The sequence below is a fragment of the Nomascus leucogenys genome, chromosome 1a (assembly GCF_006542625.1).
Source record: "Nomascus leucogenys isolate Asia chromosome 1a, Asia_NLE_v1, whole genome shotgun sequence".
Lineage (NCBI taxonomy): Eukaryota > Metazoa > Chordata > Mammalia > Primates > Hylobatidae > Nomascus > Nomascus leucogenys.
In genome coordinates, this window is record NC_044381.1 from 63131188 (window position 1) to 63155231 (window position 24044).

Sequence of the window (24044 nt, forward strand, 5' to 3'; positions counted from 1 at the left end):
CTTCCAGTTTTTGCCCATTCAGTACGATATTGGCTGTGGGTTTGTCATAGATAGCTCTTATTATTTTGAGATACGTCCCATCAATACCTAATTTATTGAGAGTTTTTAGCATGAAGGTTGTTGAATTTTGTCAAAGGCCTTTTCTGCATCTATTGAGATAATCATGTGGTTTTTGTCTTTGGTTCTGTTTATATGCTGGATTACATTTATTGATTTGCGTATGTTGAACCAACCTCGCATCCCAGGGATGAAGCCCACTTGATCATGGTGGATAAGCTTTTTGATGTGCTGCTAGATTCGGTTTGCCAGTATTTTATTGAGGATTTTTGCATCAATGTTCATCAAGGATATTGGTCTGAAATTCTCTTTTTTGGTTATGTCTCTGCCAGGCTTTGGTATCAGGATGATGCTGGCCTCATAAAATGTGTTAGGGAGGATTCCCTCTTTTTCTATCAATTGGAATAGTTTCAGAAGGAATGGTACCAGTTCCTCCTTGTACCTCTGGTAGAATTTGGCTGTGAATCCATCAGGTCCTGGACTCTTTTTGGTTGGTAAGCTATTGATTATTGCCACAATTTCAGAGCCTGTTATTGGTCTATTCAGAGATTCAACTTCTTCCTGGTTTAGTCTTGGGAGGGTGTATTTGTCGAGGAATTTATCCATTTCTTCTAGATTTTCTAGTTTATTTGCATAGAGGTGTTTGTAGTATTCTCTGATGGTAGATTGTATTTCTGTGGGATTGGTGGTGATAACCCCTTTTTCATTTTTTATTGCATCTATTTGATTTTTCTCCCTTTTCTTCTTTATTAGTTTTGCTAGCAGTCTATCAATTTTGTTGATCTTTTCAAAAAACCAGCTGCTGGATTCATTAATTTTTTGAAGAGTTTTTTGTGTCTCTATTTCCTTCAGTTCTGCTCTGATTTTAGTTATTTCTAGCCTTCTGCTAGCTTTTGAATGTGTTTGCTCTTGCTTTTCTAGTTCTTTTAATTGTGATGTTAGGGTGTCAATTTTGGGTCTTTCCTGCTTTCTCTTGTGGGCATTTAGTGCTATAAATTTCCCTCTACACACTGCTTTGAATGAGTCCCAGAGATTCTGGTATGTTGTGTCTTTGTTCTCGTTGGTTTCAAAGAACATCTTTGTTTCTGCCTTCATTTCATTATGTACCCAGTAGTCATTCAGGAGCAGGTTGTTCAGTTTCCATGTAGTTGAGCAGTTTTGAGTGAGTTTCTTAATCCTGAGTTCTAGTTTGATTGCACTGTGGTCTGAAAGACAGTTTGTTATGATTTCTATTCTTTTACATTTGCTGAGGAGAGCTTTACTTCCAACTATGTGGTCAATTTTGGAATAGGTGTGGTGTGGTGCTGAAAAAAATGTATATTCTGTTGATTTGGGGTAGAGAGTTCTGTAGATGTCTATTAGGTCCACTTTGTGCAGAGCTGAGTTCAATTCCTGGATATCCTTGTTAACTTTCTGTCTCATTGATCTGTCTAATGTTGACAGTGGGGTGTTAAAATCTCCCATTATTATTGTGTGGGAGTTTAAGTCCCTTTGTAGGTCACTCAGTACTTGCTTTATGAATCTGGATGCTCCTGTGTTGGGTGCATATATATTTAGGATAGTTAGCTCTTCTTGTTGAATTGATCCCTTTACCATTGTGTAATGGCCTTCTTTGTCTCTTTTGATCTTTGTTGGTTTAAAGTCTATTTTATCAGAGACTAGGATTGCAACCCCTCCCTTTTTTTGTTTTCCATTTGCTTGATAGATCTTCCTCCATCCCTTTATTTTGAGTCTATGTGTGTCTCTGCATGTGAGATGTATTTCCTGAATACAGCACACTGATGGGTCTTGACTCCTTATCCAGTTGGCCAGTCTGTGTCTTTTAATTGAAGCATTTGGCCCATTTACATTTAATGTTAATATTGTTATATGTGAATTTGATCCTGTCATTATGATGTTAGTTGGTTATTTTGCTCGTTAATTGATGCAGTTTCTTCCTAGCCTTGATGGTCTTTACAATTTGGCATGTTTTTGCAGTGGCTGGTACCGGTTGTTCCTTTCCATGTTTAGTGCTTCCTTCAGGAGCTCCTTTAGGGCAGGCCTGGTGGTGGCAAAATCACTCAGCATTTGCTTGTCTGTAAAGGATTTTATTTCTCCTTCACTTATGAAGCTTAGTTTGGCTGGATATGAAATTCTGGGTTGAAAATTCTTTTCTTTAAGAATGTTGAATATTGGCCCCCACTCTCTTCTGGCTTGTAGAGTTTCTGCCGAGAGATCAGCTGTTAGTCTGATGGGCTTCCCTTTGTGGGTAACCCGACCTTTCTCTCTGGCTGCCCTTAACATTTTTTCCTTCATTTCAACTTTGGTGAATCTGACAATTACGTGTCTTGGAGTTGCTCTTCTCGAGGAGTATCTTTGTGGTGTTCTCTGTATTTCCTGAATCTGAATGTTGGCCTGCCTTGCTAGATTGAGGAAGTTCTCCTGGATAATATCTTGCAGAGTGTTTTCAAACTTGGTTCCATTCTCCCCGTCATTTTCAGGTACACCAATCAGATGTAGATTTGGTCTTTTCACATAGTCCCAAATTTCTTGGAGGCTTTGTTCGTTTCTTTTTATTCTTTTTTCTCTAAACTTCCCTTCTCACTTCATTTCATTCATTTCATCTTCCATCACTGATACCCTTTCTTGCAATTGATCACATTGGCTCCCGAGGCTTCTGCAATCTTCATGTAGTTCTCGAAACTTGGCTTTCAGCTCCATCAGCTCCTTTAAGCCCTTCTCTCCATTGGTTATTCTAGTTATCCATTCATCTAATTTTTTTTCAAAGTTTCTAACTTCTTTGCTATTGTTTTGAATTTCCTCCCATAGCTCAGAGTAGTTTGATGGTCTGAAGCCTTCTTCTCTCAACTCGTCAAAGTCATTCTCCAACCAGTTTTGTTCCGTTGCTGGTGAGGAACTGCGTTTCTTTGCAGGAGGAGAGGTGCTCTGCTTTTTAGAGTTTCCAGTTTTTCTGCTCTGTGTTTTCCCCATCTTTGTGGTTTTATCTACTTTTGGTCTTTGATGATGGTGATGTACAGATGGGTTTTTGGTGTGGATGTCCTTTCTGTTTGTTAGTTTTCCTTCTACCAGACAGGACGCTCAGCTGCAGGTCTGTTGGAGTTTGCTAGAGGTCCACTCCAGACCCTGTTTGGCTGAGTGTCAGCAGCGGTGGCTGCAGAACAGTGGATTTTCATGAGACCACAAATTCAGCTGTCTGATAGTTCCTCTGGAAGTTTTGTCTCAGAGGAGTACCTGGCCAAGTGAGGTGTCAGTCTGTCCCTACTGGGGGGTGCCTCCCAGTTAGGCTGTTCGGGGGTCAGGGACCCACTTTAGGAGGCAGTCTGCCCGTTCTCAGATCTCCAGCTCTGTGCTGGGAGAACCACTACTCTCTTCAAAGCTGTCAGACAGGGACATTTAAGTCTGCAGAGGTTCCTGCTGACTTTTTGTTTGTCTGTGCCCTGCCCCCAGAGGTGGAGCCTACAGAGGCAGGCAGGCCTCCTTGAGCTGTGGTGGGCTCCACCCAGTTGGAGCATCCTGGCTGCTTTGTTTACCTAAGCAAGCCTGGGCAATGGCAGGCGCCCCTCCCCCAGCCTCGCTGCCGCCTTGCAGTTTGATCTCAGACTGCTGTGCTAGCAATCAGCGAGACTCCGTGGGCATAGGACCCTCCAAGCCAGGTGCGGGACACAACCTTCTGGTGTGCCGTTTTCCAAGCCCGTTGGAAAAGCGCAGTATTAGGGTGGGACTGACCCAATTTTCCGAGTGCTGTCTGTCACCCGTTTCTTTGACTAGGAAAGGGAACTTCCTGACCCCTTGCACTTCCCAAGTGAGGCAATGCCTCGCCCTGCTTCAGCTCGCGCACAGTGCGCTGCACCAACTGTCCTGCACCCACTGTTTGGCACTCCCTAGTGAGATGAACCCAGTACCTCAAACGGAAATGCAGAAATCACCTGTCTTCTGTGCCGCTCACACTGGGAGCTGTAGACCGGCGCTGTTCCTATTCGGCCATCTTGGCTCCACCTACATTTGTTTATTCTTTACAGTAGTTCAATTACCAGATTTTACAGGCTCTATTTTATACATAAGGAAATTGGGGCATAGAGCAATTCAGTAACATGCTCAAGATAAGTTGACCAGTAAATGGTAGAGACAGTCTGACCCCATAGCCCTCACTTATGTATAGAGATGCAAAAATCATCCCTTTCCCACTGATAAGAAATGAAGCACCACATTTACAACCTTGAACAAAACTCATAGCAAATGGGGAAGTGATCCAATTATTGATAAAAACGTATTGGCCATTATAATGTCTTCTACTGAAAATATTTTCTTCCTCTCTCATGAATTTGTGGGAATTTAAGTTGTGATTCACTTTCAGCTCAGTCTTAGAATTTATTCATTGTATTATAGAATAGTTGTTTTCCAACATTTTTGAGCATGACATACCATATGAAATACATTTTATATTATAACCAAATAGTTACACATATGTATTTGGAAAATTGAAATTAAAGTAGATGAAATATATTTACATTGACAATATGCAATTGCAATATGCAATGAAATTGGATATTTTCTATTCAATCTATTCTATTCTTTTAAATGCTAATTATATCCCACCAAATTGATTTTAAGACCCACTAATGAGTCATAACCTGCAGTTTAAAAAAACACTGCCACAGAAGATTAAAGAAAATTACGATTGCTCTAAGAAATTAACATTTCTAATCACCATCATGAACATTATTTATGCAGCAGTTGATGCTAATGGGAATTTATGCCACTAAAAGATTATGATGTGTCAACTCTATTTTGTGAAGGCTTTGAAATGCTCTCAGATGCTGACCCATTTGATTTGTAAAGGCTATCAAGCACCGTACTTTTGCTGGCTTCTTCGGAGGCCAAGAGCCTACTTACATTGGTTTCAAACTCTTAAGTTTATTAAATTATTCTTCCTACTTTTTTTGAATTATGCGTGGGCATGTAACATGGTTTAACACTTAATTGTTACATTTAGTTTGCAATTATCTAATGCATGTAGAAACTTTGTGCAGTCCAGTTTTTATTCTGTGGAATCTGAGAAATTTCTGAGAGAACCAGAAGTTAGGAGGAGGAGAAAGCCAGGAAACGACCCACTGGTCCCTAAACCCAGAGGCCACAAAAAAGGACAGGAAACCAGGTGGCCATGGGAAAAAGATTTCTTTGGTGCTCCTTGTTTCTGATCCTGCTGGGTTTGATTTTTCTTTGGGATCTTCATATTCTGTATTAGAGGATACTGTTTATATTATACAGACTTATCCAGTGTCTGTCCAAAAATGAAGAAAGAGAGAGACAAACAGAATGTTGTTACAGGCCGAGCTCATGCCTGTAACAGCAACCCTTTGGGAGGTTGAGGCGGGAGTAGCACTTGAGCCCAGGAGGACAAGGCTGCAGTGAGTAATGATTGCACCACTGCACCCCAGCCTGGGCAACAGCGCAAGACTGTCTCCAAAAAAGGAAAAGAAAAGAAAAAACAGAAAGAAAAAGAAGAAGAAAGAATGTTGTTTCAGTCAGAGATGTAAGAGGCCCACAGTTTCTTCAACTGATGACCTGGAGTAGCTTTTGAGAATGGGCAATGTCTCATTTGTCCTTCATATGATGGGACCACTCCACAAGGGCAGTGGTCTCAGGCCAAAGACTGGGCACTCTCCTCCTGCGTTAGCCTTCCCCTGCTCCTGCTGCACACACCAGGATATTCAGTTAACTTTGAATTTTCAGATAAACAACAAATAATTTTTGAACATAAGTATGTCCCCAAGTGGGGACTTATCATGCTTATGTGTGTCTCACTTGAGACACACTTATACTAAAAAAAAAAAAAATTGTTTATTATTTGCCTGAAATTCACACTTCACTAGGAGTCCTGTATATTTATTTGCTAAAACAGGCTACCTTATTTTAGGGGTGGAGAGGGGGCGATCCCTTTTCCATCTTAAGGGTCATAGCTGACACTTCTGTAACAAAGGCATATTAACAGGAGACAAGCATAACAAATATGTTTGATCTTATTTTTATGTGACATTCCAGCCTTCAGAATGAAGATCTGAAGATACACAGAAAACTTTTCATGTTTATGCTTAGGCTCAGCGAAGTATGAACAGCTCTGTAGAAACATGATTACACAGAAGGAGTCTGATGGAATGCTAACATACTGAGAGGGGAAATCCAGCAAGGCCTGTCTTAACAGATGCTTCTTGGCCTCTCTGTGCAGCATTCCTGCTGATGCAGGACAAGCAAGCCCCAGGGTGGGACTTAGGCCATGAGGGTTCTTGGCTTTGCCCAGGAAAGAATTCAAGGATGAGCCAGCTTTACTGAAGGAGTGTTACAGCTCTGGCACCATTACAGCTCTGTTACTGCTCCTGCATAGCGGGGCTACCCAATAGGCAGTGTGCTTAGATTAGCAGCTCAGGACAGTTTTGCAGTCATATTTATACCAACTCTTAATTATATGTAGATTAAGGGGTGGTTTATGCAGAAGTTGCTAGGACAAGGGTGGTAACTTTTACATCATTGGGTCATTGCCTTGGAAAGGGGTGGTAATGCCTGGGTGTTGCCATGGCAATGGTAAGCCGACATGGCACACTGGAGGTTGTGTCTTATGGAAAGCTGCTTCCACCCTGGCCCTGTTTTAGCTAGTTCTCACTTTGGTCCAGTGTCCAAGCCCTGCCTCCAGAGTCAAGTCCCGCCTCCTACCTTACTTGCTTCCAAGTATGACATAGATCTCTTCTGGAATAAGGGTATTAATTTTGTTATGGCCAGCTGTGACACAGAAGGACAGGAGAAGTGGGTAGGGGGTGGGATTAGTATAGTAGCTTTAGGCTTTATGACTGGCTTTGGGAAAATGGGGTTCTGGTCTCTGTGACCTGCCTTGGGGAAGAGGGTTTCCAGTTTCCATGGCTTGCCTTGGGAGAGAATGAAAGGTGAGAGACAGGAGGGCAGGTGAAGATCAAAGAGAAACTTTGCTTCTGAGTCTGCTTCTGAGACCTTCAGTTTAACCTTAAGGCAAGTTTGGCCTATCAATCATTTTTCTGAGCCCCAACATCATTTATATTTCTGGACCTCAGATACCTCAAGGGTGAGATTCTTTGGGAAGAATAACTCAAGAATTTAGGGAGGTCTGCTAACCCCTCTGTCCACCTCCTCCTCTCAGCTGGCCCTGCCTTAATCACAACAACCAGAGAAAACTTCCACCAGAGAGGAGCCCAAGGTTAACTTAATAAACTGGTGTTTATCAATCTGTTCTCTCAGCAGCCCCATGCTGTCAGCATCCGTCATACAGCAGCATAAACCTCTTGCTCCAGGCTCCAAAAAGGCAGAAAATATCTATTCACAGCAAATGAAGTTATTATAAGTGGTCTCTGGACCCTTTCTGTGAATAAAATGACCCCCACCATTCATCTATTCTCATAGGCCTTGGATTCAATATAAAGTCAGATCACATGACTGTATAGTTTCATTCATACATGTGCACTGAAGAGTACTATGTGACGATCACTGTCCTCCATAAATGAGAAATTTGTTTTCTTTTGGTTTAATCTTCACTGGTAAAGAAGTCCATCTGAGGCACAGGGACAAAGTAACCTTTATTGCTTGCTTTCTTTTCTGGAAAGCATTTCAAAAGAGCTAAAAGAGAATGCCAAAACAATATGTTTCTCCCCATAAATGTCAAGGTCATCAAAAACAAGGGGAGTCTGAGAAATTGTCACAGCAGGAACAACGTGGTTTCTTGAATGGGTTCCTGGAGCAGAAAATGAAGGGTATTAAGTTAAAAACTAAGAAAATGTGAATAAAGTATGGGCTTTAGGCTTTTTTAAAAATGTTAAGAGATAAATAAGAATGATATCTTATCACATATTATTAATCTGAGCAGGAGACATATTGTAATCAAAAACCTCCACAATTCTTTCATGTCAAAAAGACAAAAAAGGAGATAGCGATCTTTGGAATTAATTTTAAAGGTCAAACACATATATATATTCAAAGGACTATGACAGGCAAAGGTAATATCTGTACAAAGTATCTATAGAAATCACATAGATATGAATAATAGCTGATCACTGTTGATCTTAGAAATGACTAGAAATATCACTGGGGTATTTAAGCAAGAGATAAATGAATGTGGAACTGAAAAAACTGTATGAAATCAAACTTTCATATGAACCCATACAATTATTTCAGATAATTATATAGTTCCTATCATTTTATTTTATGTGTTTCTGATCTTCAGACATAATTAATGCTATCAATAATTAATCAACTAATTAATTACTTATAGATACATGGAGAATAACTTCTAATATATCCATTTGTAAATTTGTTCAAACTATAAAATAATTTAAAAATAACATGGGCCTGGCACAGTGTCTCACACCTGTAATCCCAGCACTTTGGGAGGCCGAGTGGATCACCTGAGGTCAGGAGTTCAAGACCAGCCTGGCCAACATGGCAAAACCTCGCCTCTACTAAAAATACAAAAATAAGTGGAGCATGGTGGTGCGTGACTATAGTCCCAGCTACTTGGGAGGCTGAGGCAGGAGAATCACTTGAACCTGGGAGGCGGAGGTTGCAGTGAGCCAAGATCATGCCATTGCACTCCAGATCGGGTGACAAGAGCTAAACTCTGTCTCAAAAAAATAATAATAATAAAAATAAAAATGAAATGAAATTGAAATTGAAATGCAAAAAGAATAGCCAGTATGTTTTGTATGACTTTAGAAAAGTTTTAGGAAAGCATACTGTTGATTAGATTAGATAACACAAAATAATGAGAATCTCTATGTTCTGACCCATCTTCCATTACAATTGTACGATTGTATCTTTAGGGGAAAAAAGAAAACCTAAACTTAAAGGTAGATAAATTTTTTAAAAATTTCATATATATATGCTGGGTGCAATGGCTCATGCCTGTAATCCCAGCACTTTGAGAGGCCAAGACAGGAGGACTGCTTGAGCCTGGGAGTTCAAGATCAGCCTAGGCAACATCATGAGACCGTGAATCTACAAAAAAAAAAAAAAATAGCCTGAAGTGGTGGCATATGCATGTAGTCCCAGCTACTTGGGAGTTTGAAGTGAGAGGATTGCTTAAGCCCAGGAGGTCAAGGCTGCAGTAAGCCATGATTGCACCATTGCACTCAAGCCTGGGCAACAGAGCAAGACCCTATCTCTCTCTCTCAAAAAAAAAATTATATATATAATGTTTTGAAATGACTTCTGAATGCATGTCTCCCAACTCTATTAACTAGAAAATGCAGAGTTACTATCACAAACTATCACTAACATTAATAAGCAATTGGCCTTGCTGCCTAACTCATCTCATTTTTAAAAATAACTTAAATCCTAGTAAAACGAAACTTTTGGCATATGTTTTGAAGTAGTTTATGTCCAGTAATTCCATGCATCAGGTAGCTCTCATAAACAACTAACTTATCCTAGAGTGTTTACTGAGAAGTTACCTTGCTTAACTTCTCATGATTCATGAATGTGTTTTATGGGAATGCATTATGGCCTAACTTTGATAATAAAAAATATTTCTAATTATGTGTACAAGATTTGCTGCCCCTCTTTCCTGTGGGCAGACAGTTTAATATGCCACATGGATGATTGCTTTCTTTTTAATGTTATTATTTTCTTAACCTTATACTGTTTATATATCCTTAATAAGGCCAATAAAAGAGACATACTTGTTGACATTTTTATGAGATACAAAGTTACTATAGCTCTTTTTTTTTTTTTTTTTTTTTGAGATGGAATTTTACTCTGGTCTCCCAGGTTGGAGTGCAATGGCACGATCTTGGCTCACTGCAACCTCCATCTCCCAGGTTCAAGTGATTCTCTTGCCTCAGCCTCCTGAGTAGCTGGAATTACAGGTGCCCACCACCATGCCCGGCTAATTTATTTATTTATTTATTTATTTATTTATTTATTTATTTTTGTATTTTCAGTAGAGATGGGGTTTCACTATGTTGGCCAGGCTGGTCTCGAACTCCTGACATTGTGATACATGTGCCTTGGCCTCCCGAAGTGCTGGGATTGCAGGTGTGAGCCACTGTGCCCATCCTATAGCTCTTAAATAGTGGACAAATGAAGGTAGATGAAATTTTGTCCAAAAGCAACCTACAAAGTCAAAATGTGAGACATTTTCCATCTATTTTAGACATAAAAGTGCCTAGGACATTACTGTGTGGGCTGGTAAACTGTAGGTGGATAGCAAAGTGTTTTAGTTAGGGACTAAACACACCAGGTAAGGTTTATAGTGTTGAGTCTTTCCAAAAGTATTTATTAAGCCTTTCTCTGCTTTAGGCCACTTTTAGCTTCCTTGTGTCCTCTGACTTGCAGATCAAGCTTCCCCAAATGCACTTGTTTCTTGGTGGTCCATTTTACCCCTTTATTCAAATCATTAACTTTGATGACATGAAGCAAATTGGTCATCAGAAGTTGAAGTCCAGGCATGGAACCCCCAAAGCCAATGTCTTCCATGTGCCTCTTGTTACTACCTCATCCCAAAACCACCTGGAAGCCAAATATCCACTTTCCCTCTTGCTACTCCATGCATTTTACAGACTAGGAAATTAAAACCAAAGAGTCGGAAAGATACTCAAGATAGTTTGTCAAGTTAGCGGCAGAGCCAAAGCTTAAACCCATGTCTCTTCACTTCTACCTACTTTTCTTTACATTGCATACATTAGGCTTTGGAAGATACAAGATTCCCTGGCTTTCCAAAGCCACAGGTGCCCAGGTATTTGCACCTGCACCTCTGGGGGATCTTGAGTAATTAACAGATCTGGATGTCTACTTCCTAAAACTCTCAGTGCACTTACCAGCTGCCCAGATGACCTTAGTTGCACACACAATATTTTAGTGAGGGAGAGTAACATCAGCAAGATGGTGGAACAGAAGTCCTCCTGGCATCACTCCTCCCACAAAAGTACAACTAGTAATTATTCAAAAACACGAATACCACCCTGAATGCACCAGAACTTAAGGAAGAAATGGAAAAAAAAAGAAAAGCAATATTTTAGTGAAGAAACTAGGATGCCCACAGTTTTTTTTTTTTTGGTTTTTTTTTTATTATTATTATACTTCAGGTTTTAGGGTACATGTGCACAATGTGCAGGTTTGTTACATATGTATCCATATGCCATGTTGTTTTGCTGCACCCATTAACTCGTCATTTAGCATTAGGTATATCTCCTAATGCTGTCCCTCCTCCCTCCCCCCACCCCAAAACAGTCCCCGGAATGTGATGTTCCCCTTCCTGTGTCCATGAGTTCTCATTGTTCAGTTCCCACCTATGAGTGAGAACATGCCATGTTTGGTTTTTCGTCCTTGCAATAGTTTACTGAGAATGATGGTTTCCAGCTTCATCCGTGTCCCTACAAAGGACATGAACTCATCATTTTTTATGGCTGCATAGTATTCCATGGTGTATATGTGCCACATAATCCAGTCTATCGTTGTTGGACATTTGGGTTGGTTCCAAGTCTTTGCTATTGTGAATAGTGCCGCAATAAACATACGTGTGCATGTGTCTTTATAGCAGCATGATTTGTAGTCCTTTGGGTATATACCCAGTAATGGGATGGCTGGGTCAAATGATATTTCTAGTTCTAGATCCCTGAGGAATCGCCACACTGACTTCCACAATGGTTGAACTAGTTTACAGTCCCACCAACAGTGTAAAAGTGTTCCTATTTCTCCACATCCTCTCCAGCACCTGTTGTTTCCTGACTTTTGAATGATGGCCATTCTAACTGGTGTGAGATGGTATCTCATTGTGGTTTTGATTTGCATTTCTCTGATGGCCAGTGATGATGAGCATTTTTTCATATGTTTTTTGGCTGCATAAATGTCTTCTTTTGAGAAGTGTCTGTTCATGTCCTTCGCCCACTTTTTGATGGGGTTGTTTGTTTTTTTCTTGTAAATTTGTTTGAGTTCATTGTAGATTCTGGATATTAGGCCTTTGTCAGATGAGTAGGTTGCAAAAATTTTCTCCCATTCTGTAGGTTGCCTGTTCACTCTTATGGTAGTTTCTTTTGCTGTGCAGAAGCTCTTTAGTTTAATTAGATCCCATTTGTCAATTTTGGCTTTTGTTGCCATTGCTTTTGGTGTTTTAGACATGTAGTCCTTGCCCACGCCTATGTCCTGAATGGTATTGCCTAGGTTTTCTTGTAGGATTTTAATGGTTTTAGGTCTAACATGTAAGTCTTTAATCCATCTTGAATTAATTTTTATATAAGGTGTAAGGAAGGGATCCAGTTTCAGCTTTCTACATATGGCTGGCCAGTTTTCCCAGCACCATTTATTAAATAGGGAATCCTTTCCCCATTGCTTGTTTTTGTCAGGTTTGTCAAAGATCAGATAGTAGTAGATATGCGGCATTATTTCTGAGGGCTCTGTTCTGTTCCATTGATCTATGTCTCTGTTGTGGTACCAGTATCATGCTGTTTTGGTTACTGTAGCCTTGTAGTATAGTTTGAAGTCAGGTAGCGTGATGCCTCCAGCTTTGTTCTTTTGGCTTAGGATTGACTTGGCGATGTGGGCTCTTTTTTGGTTCCATATGAACTTTAAAGTAGTTTTTTCCAACTCTGTGAAGAAATTCATTGGTAGCTTGATGGGGATGGCATTGAATCTATAAATTACTTTGGGCAGTATGGCCATTTTCACGATATTGATTCTTCCAACCCATGAGCATGGAATGTTCTTCCATTTGTTTGTATCCTCTTTTATTTCATTGAGCAGTGGTTTGTAGTTCTCCCTGAAGAGGTCCTTCACATCCCTTGTAAGTTGGATTCCTAGGTATTTTATTCTCTTTGAAGTAATTGTGAATGGGAGTTCACTCATGATTTGGCTCTCTGTTTGTCTGTGATTGGTGTACAAGAATGCTTGTGATTTTTGTAAATTGATTTTGTATCCTGAGACTTTGCTGAAGTTGCTAATCAGCTTAAGGAGATTTGGGGCTGTAACAGTGGGGTTTTCTAGATATACAATCATGTCATCTGCAAACAGGGACAATTTGACTTCCTCTTTTCCTACTTGAATACCCTTTATTTCCTTCTCCTGCCTGATAGACTTTAAACCAACAAAGATCAAAAGAGACAAAGAAGTCCATTACGTAATGGTAAAGGGATCAATTCAACAAGAAGAGCTAACTATCCTAAATATATATGCACCCAACACAGGAGCACCCAGATTCATAAAGCAAGTCCTGAGTGACCTACAAGGGGACTTAAACTCCCATACAATAATAATGGGAGATTTTAACACCCCACTGTCAACATTAGACAGACCAACGAGACAAAGTTAACAAGGATATCCAGGAATTCAACTCAGCTCTGCACAAAGTGGGCCTAATAGACATCTACAGAACTCTCCACCCCAAATCAACAGAATATACATTTTTTTCAGCCCACAGTTTAATATAATGTCAAGAATAAGGGTGATCTCATACTTGTTTTATCTTTAAATTGTTAGAGCATCAGTAGAAAATTGCTGAAACTGGGAATTGTTTTAGTTACAAGTAAGAGAAACACAATTTGAACAAGCTCCAGCAAAAACAAATAAAACAGATTTGTAAGTTTGCATGACCAAAGTCTAAAGGTAAACTGAATTCAGGCAAAGTGGCATCCAGGGCTCAAACGAGTCATAGGAGTCTGTCCTCTATCTCTCAGACACTAATTTGTACATAGGTTAGACAGAGCAACCACAAGCAGTACCAGACTCATACCCAGCCAACTGAGAAAACTGCAATCAGAAGGAACCATCTTTCCTGGTAACTGCAATAGAAAGGTGCTGAGAGGATTTGTATTTGCTCATCTTGGTTCCATGCCCATCCCTGAATCCATAACTGTAGCAGGGGAATTGGGAGAATTCCTATGACTGTGGAATGAGAGATGGGGTTAGCTGTATTCATGTCAGAGTTTTTGGTTCCCAATGAAAGCAGAGGTTCTAAAACCAGGAGAGGGGGAAAGAAAGGATGCTGATAAGATGAAAAGCAACTAAAAGAAATACACATCTCTACAATTATATTAAAAGGAGTACTTTTGGGAGGCCGAGGCAGGCAGATCATCTGAGTTCAGGAGTTCAAAGCCAGCTTGGCCAACATAGGGAAACCCTGTCTCTACTAAAAATAAAAATAAAAAAAATTAGCTGGACATGGTGGCACATGCCTGTAATCCCAGCTACTGGGGAGGCTGAGGCAGGAGAAATGCTTGAAGCCAGGTGACAGAGGATGCAATGAGCTGAGATCATGCCACTGCACTCCAGCCTGGGCAACAGAGTGAGACTCTGTCTCAAAAATAAATAAATAAATAAAACTCCTGAGGGGCAAAGTATGTCAAATTTGCCTCAAATGCAGGCACCTATAAATCTATGTTCCAGGAATACATTCTTCGTTCAGCAGATAAAAACTGGAACTAGGTCAAGTGAATACTAATCAGGGTTCAGACATTCTCTCAAGTCATACTCATAAAGTTTACTTTAGGTAAACCTAAATATATCACTTATTACCTACCATTACTTACTATATAATGGTTATTTATTATAATAATCACTGTTACCTTTTTTAATTTTAATGGTTTTTGTAGTTCATTATTTTTGACAAGAATTTGTGAAGAGATTACATTTTTAACACTTTTTTCCCAAGACCAAAGTCTATTCCTTATTTTAAAAATGATTCCATACAGGTCAAGTTGCTCCAGGCATTCCCCACTAAGCTCCTCTTAGCCCAGCTCCCACTCCTACCCACAGTCCCTGCATGTGGTACTTACCACAGTGAGCCAGTGAGATGATGGCCATAATCAAAGCATCCCTACTCCCTGATTGCAAATTGTTTGACCTCATTGAGCCACAGTCTCCCCATCTATAAGATAGAAATAATAATAGTAATACACAGTTGTAACAATTTTAATTGATAATGCAAGCAAAACACTTAGCAAAATATCTGGGATATCTGTTTAATAGATGATGGCCTGACTGATAATGATGACGCCAAACTAGAAATAAGGACCACACCTGTTTTACTTACCACAATGTACTCATATACACAGTGCCTGGAATAGAGTCGGAATTCAGTATATATTTGTAACTTCTGAATGAATGATCAACAGGTTTTGGCTCAGATTAGATAACCTTAAATCCTAATTCTTTACTGGCTGTGGCCAGTTAACCAAGTTATCTAACCTCTGTGTGCCTCAATTCCCTTCCCTGCGAAAAGGGAAATCAATTAAACCTCTCCCATATGGTTTGATATAAGGGACACATGAGATGGTTATAGCTAGCTCTTTAAGGGCAGACACTCTACTCTGCCTTCTTTATGGTAAATACTTAACACATAATCGTTCTATACTCTTTCCCTTCTGAAACAGGTTTTAAAAATTCCTAGGGCATTAGGATATCCCCCATATTCAAAATCCATCAAAATTGTAAAATGCCAAATTTGAAAGGACTCATAAATTTGAAAAAAACAAAAACAGCGGAAAACCTGTAGCATACACGTGAGAATCCAGAACAGACCACAGAAAGGAATTTAATCTAGAAAGTGGTTAAGCACATGCTAAGCTACCTTAAAATAAAATTATTTTTCTTGCAGGCTTATTTTCGTGGAAATCCAAATAGATCTCAGTCCAATAACAGACTGATAACAATTTTAACAATTTTAGACACATTTGTTTGTCTCTAACAGAATTCAATAAAAGAACTTAAGTCCCTTAATTCCTTTTATGTGTACAGTGCTTTATAATTCACAAAGCATGTTTATACAAGTTTTATCATTAATTTTCACAACTCTGTGGAATGGTTACCAGATAATTTACCTCCAAACTGGCACTTTCTTGGGCATGAAAGTTGGCAGTATTAATACTTATGCCAGAACACCTGGAATGAATCAGAATGTCCAGGCAAACTGGTAGGTATGATCAAACCCCATCTTCCAATAGAAATTTCCAGAGAAATTTCACCTGTGACTTTCACAGTGTCATACTATCTCACACCCCACCACCACCACCACCCATTCTCCCATTAGTCACCTCCGTTTAAGAGTTAAACAGGCTGGCACAGTGGCTCACTTCTGTAATCTTAGCACTTTGGGAGGCCAAAGCAGGAGGATAGCTTGAGCCAAGCATTTTGAGACCAGCCTGGGAAACATAGTGAGATGCCATGTCTACAACAAAAATTTTTTAAATAGCCAGGTATAGTGGTGCACACTTGTAGTCCCAGCTACTCGGGAGGCTGAGGTGAGAGGATAGCTTGAGCCCAAGAGGTTGAGGCCACAGTGGAATCACACCACTGCATTCCAGCTTGGGCAACAAAGGGAGATGCTGTCTCAAAAAAAAAAAAAAGAAAAAAAAATGAAGCCACTTCTTCTCTTTTCAGACAGAGTAGTTCATCCCTGTCCTCTGATATTTTGACCCCTGTCCTCAAGGTTCATTTATTCTAAGCAGGCTTGCAGGATATTTTTGCAAAGTTAGTACTCTTCCTAGGCAGAGTTCCAGTGGCATTTCACAGGAGAGAGTGGTTTCTTCAGCTTTCTTCAGCTTCTTTCATATAGGTAGTAAGTGAGAGAATGGGGCCTGGACTCCCATCTCTCCTCAGAAGATGAGAGCATGGTGTTCTTTGCTTCAGGGTCATAACCAGGAGAAAAGCTGCAACATGAAGACCCAAGTGCTTGCAAGGACCAAGAACACCAGGGTTCCCCAGTCTCAAGTCTTAGGACATTCCTAGAAGATTTTTCAAGATTATGAACATATCCATAATATTGTCTCACTGTGAAATCTGAAAGCTGAATAGAGTTATAAGGATTTAGGGAACTGAGAGGTGTCTGCTGATGTTTGAAGGAAGAACTGGAATCCAGGTCTTCAGATACCCAGGTCAATTATTTTTCCCCTGCACCATGCAGCCAGTTCTGATGGCAGCTGTGGTCACCCCCAGCCCCCTAGTTACACAGAAGCTGGGCATCCTTGTGCTCTGTGACTTTCTCATGCCTCAGAACTGGCACAGAATCAGAGCTCATTGTGTTTAGTGATCTACACAGTAAGCTAATTGCCATCCCAACACTTCTGAGCTCCTCTTGGCTTGTGAGGAACTCATCACTGCCGACTTCCCAGCAGGGCTATGGAATCATACTTTTCTTTCTTGGCTTGCTTCAGGGCAATGAATCAGCTTCATTCATTAAATCAATTGCTGCCTAGTCTGCATTACATAATCACAGAGATTGATAGCAGCACAATTCTGAAATAAGTAGCTTACATTAATAAAATTATGTTCCTCCTGGCTAAGCATGAAAACATAGATATAACAACAGTAAATCTAACATACAACAATAACAACTAATATAGGAGTTACTATGTTTCTAAGTATTAACTACTTTAATCCTCACAAATACCACAATGGGGCAGGTACTAGCAGTATCATCCATCTTACAATTGAGGAAACTGAGGCATGGAGAGGCTAAGTATCTTGGCCAAGGTCACATGCTAGAAGTTCATGGAATCTATACATGAACCCAGTTTGTCTGAGTCCAGAACACTTGCTCTGCATTCTAAGCATCGATGGCCATGATTGACTGTTAAGGACCACCCCCATGTTTGACATGTTTGGGACAGTCAATGATGACTAAACTTTTCTTGATGCATGAAATAGTACAGACAAACTACCAGATAAATATAGTCCACTACACACAAGAATCTACTATCATTCTCTTCTGGACCCCTCCAAACAAGCACGACCAGTTTTATATTAAAAGGATTATGGCAGAAACCATATTTCATGCTCACCACACTGGTTTCTCTTATTATACACTGGAAGACTAACTATCCCAGCCTCCTTTGCAGAGAAGTTTGGGGCCATGTGAGTGTGCTTCAACCAATGGGATGTGATCAGAAGTGATGTGTGGCATTTCTAACATGGAAAATGAGAAGCAGATAAGAATGGAGAACAACAGACCAGAAAACAAACCTGAATATTAAGCTGATATCAAACTGACTTACATTTCAAAATGCTCAAAAGGCCCAGAAATTGGGGCATCCAGAAACTCAAAAAGAGAGAGTGAAGGGAGAGAAAGTATAAAAGATTTATTGTCTTTTTTAAGAAGCAGACAGAATGCCATATCCTCTCCTCTACTCTGCAAAGCCCACTCCAATCAAAAGGTAAATATTTATTCTCTAGTGAGAGTAAAACAGATTTTCTGGTCTAGGGGTACCAGGTACAAAGTGAGACCTAGGCCACAACACTGAAAGAGAGCCATGCAGGGGGAAGGAGATGAAATCAATTAATGTATATTAGATGCTGAGACCTCAGCCCTCTTCCCCAACTTCATTCCCAGTGTGCTGGCAGCTTGGTCTTTATCCTCCAGGCAAAAGATTGGAAGGAGCCTTTTCTGTAAACTTTGATCTTCCCAAGAAATAAGACCTAAAGACACTCACACGAAAGATTTCCCAGATAAGAAGCCCAACCAGTTTATCTAACCATTAAGTTCACAGTTGATCATTTCCACTCAAGTTCTCGGGGCTTCCAGTCAGCACTCTGTGTCCACTCTTAAATATGAACAGATAACCAAGGATTGCCAAAAACATAGGAAAGACCTCTAACATAGAAGAGAGAGAGAGACAAACAGCGAGATGCAGTGTGGAGCAAACAGAGCTACATAGGGAGAAGGAAACTCACCAACACTGTCATTAATAGCCTCAGAGAAATCAAAGAAAATGTTTTAACCATTAAAAAAAGAACAACATCCTATAAAACACTCAGTTTTTTTAAGAACTAGAAAGAGTTTTGGGGAATTAAAAATAGGATAGCATTAATACAAAATTAAGAGAATAATCAAAAGATAAAATTGAAATACTCTTCCAGAAAGTAGAGACAGGAAGAATAAAAGAGAGAATGGTGGATAAAAAAATCAATGCAATAATTCCAGAAAATGTCCCAGAACTCCAGAACATACATTTCCAGGTTGTAAGAAACTACTGAGTGAAAATAATCCCATACCAAGTCATACTATCATAATATAGAAGAACACGGGAGCAAGAGAACAGGGGAAAAGAGAGAAAGTGAGAGCTTCCAAAGAGAAAAAGTGGGTCACATGCAAAGAACTAGGAGCTAGAATGCTTTGGACTTCCAAACAACAGTGCAGAAAGCTATTATACAACTTTGCAATGCCTTAAAAGTTCTGAAGACATTTATTTTCAATCTAGACCTATATCTAATATACCAATCACTTGTGAAGGTAAAATAAAGATATTGGCAGGCATTAGGTGCCCGGAAAAAACATTTTCCGCGGATGTTTTTCTTCAGAAACTACTGGAGGATGTGCTCTACCAAAATGAAAGAGGAAACCAAAAAATAATAAACAAATACAGAACACAAAACAGAAGAAATAGGAGCTTCAACACAAAACAGAGGAGTTGGAAATTCCCTGGATCATGAAGAAGGGAGACCCAAGGTGATAGTTGTGCCCTCAGGAGCTTAGAAGGCAAAAGCAAGAGCTGGCAGACCTTCTATAGGCTTCTGCATGGAACTGGCATCATGTCACCCTGCTGCATTCTATTGGCTACAGCCAGCCACCAGGCCAGCCCAGATTCTGCATGAGAGGAGATGTCACTAGAGTATGAACACTGGGAGCTACGGTTCCTTGGAAGCCATCTTCAAAGACCGACTACCAGAGAGAACCAATCTAATCCTCTGGTTGCCTCTGTGGAAAGAGGAATGGGGCATTGAGGCTTGTAATTTTTATACCAAATCTTGCGGGAATAGATGACTCTCAACTCTGTGCATGTATAACTTTGGTAAAAATAAAGCATATATGGTCCCTGAATTTCCCAGAACTCAAAGAAAGAGACAGAATGAGTAAAAGAAAAAGGAAGGAACAGAAGGTTGAAAATCATTAATTGCAATAATTCCAGAAAATATATCAGAACTTCAGGACATAGGTTTCCATAGACTCTTTTCCATAAAAATATGGGGAACGCAGTTATTTTTACGTATCCAGCTGTGTAAATGAATTCCTTTTTGTCATAAGTAAGCAGAATAGCCCAATTGAATGGCTTTTCTTTTACTCCCTCAGTTTTATGTTAGTAACATGTTTCTCAGCTTTGCATATTGTGTATAAAACAGACACACTCATGCAGTTCTCTGTTAACATGTTCATGGGAGACCTGCAAAGTACTGACTGATTTATGGCAGAGAGGGCACAATAAAGAGAACGCGTCTATTTGGATAGGTTAACAAAATGAAGCAAATACCCTGGTGCTTTCCAATGTTATTCGTCATAAGGCCATATAATTTCAGTGGTCCTTTCTGCTTGCACATGAGAATATAGTGGCAATATTTACTGCAGAAAATCCTGGCCAAGATCACCAAGGAGACAGGGTACATATTTAATTACCTGACTTTGTGAGGTTTCTATATAGCTTGATTTATCAAAGTCTAATACCCTAACTCTGAAAATGAAACTAAGAACAGTTCTTCAGAGTGAGTGAGATCTTACACAGAAAACACAGACTCAATAGGTAAGAGGAAAAAACAAACAATGCTGAATTACCACCTCCTGCCATCCCTAGACCCGGGAAGAGGAAGAGTTCAGCTCCCACTCCAGGCAGGGTGCAATCCTGAGAAGAGAAGTGGCCTTTAGTTTCTGAGGTGCTGTCGGCCAGCCCTGACCTGTCAGGACAGGCGCTACAATTCCATCAGCAGCTTGTGTCAGGTGCCACTGGAGAATCCAGAGTGATGTCCTGTTAGACCAGGCAGCCCTGGGAGGGCATGGAGAGGTACTTTCCTAGGCTGGCGCGGTGGCTCACGCCTATAATCCCAGCACTTTGGGAGGCCGAGGGTGATGGCTCACTTGAGGTCAGGAGTTCTAGACCAGCCTGGCCAACATGGTGAAACCAGTCTCTACTAAATCTACAAAAATTAGCCAGGGGTGGTGGTGTGCTCCTGTAATCCCAGCTACCTGGGAGACTGAGGCACGAGAATCACTTAAACCTGGGAGGCGAAGGCTGCAGTGAGCCAAGATCATGCCACTGCACTCCAGCCTAGGCAACAGAGCCAGACTCAGTCTCAAAAAAAAAAAAAAAACTACTCTCCTAATTGGGTGTGGTTGTGGCAGCTCTCATGGAGAATCCCCCGTGTATTTATCCCCCCAGGCTACCTGGGGATAAATACACAACAAATTCTCTCAAATTAAGTTCCTTCAAAGCAATCACATTCTTAAAATCTAAACAGAGCACCTGTATCTAGATTAAGACTCTTGCACTGCAATAAATTTACATCCTCTTGTTTATATCTTATCCTTTACAAGCTTAAACTCACTTAGGGAAGTGTCTGAAGATAAAGCCTCAATAGAAGGTAGCATTTGGTTGACTCCCTGATTTCTGCCAGAGAACCATTTCTAATACTGATCAGCAATTCTATGTGTACAAGCCCTGGGCAATTTAGGGCTGTCTCTACTTAATTCTCAAAATTAGGGATTTAGTACAGAGCATCTTTTTATGAAAATTCAATGATACCTAATTATTCTCATTAACTATAGCAGAAATCAAACTAATAATCTGGCTGGTAACTCTTCTCCATCCAGCAGTGTCTGCATGGCAGTGGCATTATTTACCTGCTAAGTTTATTAACTTATCATTATTAATTTGGTAAATTTATTGTTGGAAATATGTAAAACACTAAAAATATTTGTACAGTGCCTTAATAAAATAATATTATCTATTTAATCTTCAAAGTGATCCTTTGAAGAAGATATTATTGACATCATTTTATTCATGAAGAAACTAAGTCTTGGAGAGGTTAAGTAACTTTCCCCAGCTCCTACAAATAATAAATAAAATCAGTGCCCTTTCTCTTTCACCCAAATAAGTTGTCATGGACCATATTTTTACTTGCCACTCAACTGCTGTCCAGTAAAGAGTAACCAGAAACAGATCAGAATTGAGTCAGACAGCTGCCATTTGGCTTAGATCTTATTCAGTTCTTCAAGAAGCCAGTGTGTATCCATCCTAATACCAGAGAGAAATTACCTAATCCCTGGCACACCTACTGTGTACAAAGCATTAACTTAAGTGCTACAAAGTCTTTGAAGATGTGTAAAACAATCTTAAAATATGGTAGAAGTAGAGATCATAATATAAAGTACAAATAAAATATGAAAAAGCTCAAATGAAAGAGACTCCTGGATTCAGGGGAAATAGTGGCAATGAAAAGGAAAATAATAACAATATAATGTCAAAGATCTGATAAATTATTATAACCAGTATAGTGAGGGTATGGTGAGACATTCATTCACTTGCTCATTCATAATTTGTGAACAGTCAGTTGTTATTTTTTAATTAATTTTATTTCAATCGTTTTTGAAGTATGGGTGGTTTGGGTTGAACATGGTTAAGTTCTTTAGTGGTGATTTCTGAGATTTTAATGCACCCGTCACCTGAGCAGTGTACACTGTATCCAATATGTAGTCTTTTATCCCTCACCCCACTCCCAATCTTCCTCTCCAAATCCCCAACATATGTTATATCATTCGTATGCCTTCACATCCTCATAGTTTAGTTCCGCTTATGAGTGAGAACATACAATATTCAGTTTTCCATTCCTAAGTTACTTCACTTGGAATAATAGCCTCCAGCTCCATCCGAGTTGCTGCAAAAGATAATATTTCATTCCTTTTTATGGCTGAGTAATATTCCGTGGTATATACATACTGCATTTTCTTTACCCACTCATTAATTGATGGGCACTTATGTTGCTTCCATATCTTTGCCATTGTGAATTGTGCTATAATAAATATATGCATGTAGCTGTCTTTTTTATGTAATGACTTATTTTCCTTTCCTAGATACACAGTAGCAGGATTGCTGGATTAAATGGTAGATCTACTTTTAGTTATTTAAGGAATCCACATACTGTTTTCTATAGTGGTTGTACTAATTTATATTCCCACCAGCAGTGGAAAAGTGTTTCCTTTTCACCACATCCACACCAACATCTATTGTTCTTTGACATTTTAATTATGGCCATTCTTGCAGGAGTAAGCTGGTGTCTTATTGTGGTTTTGATTTGCATTTCCATGAGAATTAGTGATGTTGAGCAGCTTTTCATATGTTTGTTGGCCATTTGTATATCTTCTTTTGAGAAGTGTCTATTCATGACCTTTACCCACTTTTTGAAGGGATTATTTGTTTTCTTCTTGCTGATTTGAGTTCCTTGTAGATTCTGGATTCTAGACATTTGTTGGATGCATAGTTTGTGAATATTTTCTCCCACTCTGTGGGTTGTTTGTTTACTCTGTTATTTCTTTTGCCATGAAGAAGCAATTTATTTTTGTTTTGTTGCATTTGCTTTTGGGCACTTAATCATGAATTCTTTGCCTAAGCCAATGTCCAGAAGAGTATTTTTAATGTTATCTTCTAGAATTTTTATGATTTCAGATCTTAGATTTAACTATTTGATTCATCTTGAGATGATTTTTATATAAGGTGACAGATGGAGAATCCAGTTTTATTCTTCTACATGTGGCTCGCCAGTTTTTCCAGCACCGTTTATTGAATAAGGAGTCCTTTCCCCAATGTATGTTTTTGTATGCCTTGTCAAAGATCAGGTGGCTGTAAGTATTTGGCTTTATTTCTGGGTTCTCTATTCTGTTCCGTTGGTCTATGTGACTATTTTTATACCAGTACTCTGCAGTTTTGGTAACTATAACCTTGTAGTATAACTTGAAGTTGGGTAATGTGATGCCTTTATATTTGTTCTTTTAGCTTAGTATTGCTTCGGCTATATGGGCTCTTTTTTGCTTCCATATGAATTTAGGATTGTTTTCTCTAGTTCTGTGAAGAATGATGGTATTTTGATGGGAATTGCATTGAATCTGTAGATTGCTTTGAGCACTACAGCCATTTTCACAATGTTGATTCTTCCCATCTATGGGCATGGAATTTATTTCCATTTGTTTATTTCACTTATGTTTCTTTCAGCAGTGTTTTGTAGGG

The 24044-nt window shown here is 39.6% G+C and overlaps 1 protein-coding gene and 1 long non-coding RNA gene across 17 annotated transcripts in view; one reads left to right on the forward strand and one right to left on the reverse strand.

The window, feature by feature from the left end:
* The window catches only part of LOC115834639, a 47203-nt gene extending 31642 nt beyond the window's left edge, over nucleotides 1-15561 (reverse strand). The window contains exon 1 of the long non-coding RNA XR_004029551.1: nucleotides 14838-15561. This is a non-coding gene — a long non-coding RNA (uncharacterized LOC115834639). The remainder of the gene's footprint in view (nucleotides 1-14837) is intronic.
* The window catches only part of TRPM3 (transient receptor potential cation channel subfamily M member 3), a 920678-nt gene that overhangs the window by 759679 nt on the left and 136955 nt on the right, over nucleotides 1-24044 (forward strand). The window lies entirely within an intron of this gene.